The following is a 1,665-nucleotide window of genomic DNA, read 5'->3' as shown; positions in this document are numbered from 1 at the left end:
TCTGCCAGCTATACGTTGTTCCTCCTTTCCATTGTCTTTTTGGTCTGATTAAAAGATTGTAGGTTTCTATGTGGCTTTTAAATAACCCTTCATTTCAGCTATCCCCCTGGCCACTCCCGCCATTCCCTTCTCTTCCCTACTTGAACATTTGCATCCTGACACTCCCCCTCTACTTCCAGATCACGAAAGGCCTACCATGATCTCCCACCCTTAAGGCCCCCTGCTGCCCATGGCCTCCTCCTAGGTCTCCAGCACCTATAGAAAGCTAAGCTCAAACTGAAGAAAGTTGAACACACACAAAAGACTCAAAGCAAGTATTTCTATACGAGGAGGAGAACATTGGTTTCTCTTGTGCCTGGCCTTATTCAGTATAATTTTTTTCCAGTTTTATCCACTTACCTTATGGTTCTATTTTCTTTGCAGCTGGATATAATTCCATTGTGAGAATGTACCACGTTTTCATTATCCATCCATCCTTTGATGGATAGCTAGGTCAGTTTCATTTTCTAGCTACTGTGGGTAGAATGGCAATAAGCATGGATGAGCCATCCAGCCTGGTGCACTCTGAAGCACTTTTCTCTAACTTCCCGAAGAAAATATGGCATCAAAATGAATTTTTCTTCCTTCCCTCCTTTCTGTGTTTTTTTTTTTTTTGGGGGGGGGTAGGGGTAGGGTACACAGAGTCTCAGGCAGCCAGGCTAGCCTCTAACTCCATAGGTAGCCAAGGATGACCTTGAACTCCTTGACTGCCATGTTTTCACCACCCACCAAAGAATTGGGATTTTCCAGGCATGTGTTCCATGTATCTGGCTGGGTTGCTTTTACTTCTATGAAGTGGTTTAAGTTGCACCCTACCTGATGTTGCCCAGTGGAGGATTATGTTTTGAAGTTCCCCTCTGTCTCAAATATACATTTTAAGTTCACAATGAAAGAAATGAGGGAGAGAGACAGGGAGAGAGACAGAGGGAGAGATAGAGAGATACACAGACAGAGAGAGATACACAGACAGAGAAAGACAGAGAGACAGAGAGAAAAGCAGCAAGGGATTCCCTAAAAGAGAGCAATGCTCCAATGAGAGACCCAGTGGTATTTGGTGCTCTTCAGAACACTGTCTTCCCTAGCTATCCTTCTGATAAACTCCCTTGTGGCAATCTAATAGTATATTTGAGGCAAATATAATCCCATGAAATATTCTGTAATGAGCATGCTGTTTTGATATCATGATAGCATGCTCATGCCCATATGTTCCTATTTATTCCCCATAAGACCTTTATTATCTATTAAAGATGAAAAAAATGTTACATACTATACATAATATGAATTTTATTTGGACTGTTTTTAAAAACATTTAAATGTAATTTATTAGTAAAGTTTTCCGTCTCTAAAGATTAAACCACACTCTCTCTAAATGTAATTTCCAGGCACTAGAAATAAAGGAGCTGGCTCTTATGATACAGAGAATGCTCACTAGAGTTAAAAATAAAGATGTAAAGGTTCCATCTGAGGGCTGTATAATATAGGTATATAATATATGCATATAATAATATATACATATAATATCTATTTCAGAAGAAGAGATGGAAAGTGATGGTGAAAGTGATGTGCATACAGTCTGTTCACATATGATATTCTCTAAAGGATAAAACATTGAAATTAAAAACAAAA

This window comes from Mastomys coucha, unplaced genomic scaffold (genome assembly GCF_008632895.1).
Source record: "Mastomys coucha isolate ucsf_1 unplaced genomic scaffold, UCSF_Mcou_1 pScaffold16, whole genome shotgun sequence".
In the NCBI taxonomy this organism is placed as follows: domain Eukaryota; kingdom Metazoa; phylum Chordata; class Mammalia; order Rodentia; family Muridae; genus Mastomys; species Mastomys coucha.
This window is presented reverse-complemented; position numbering follows the sequence as displayed.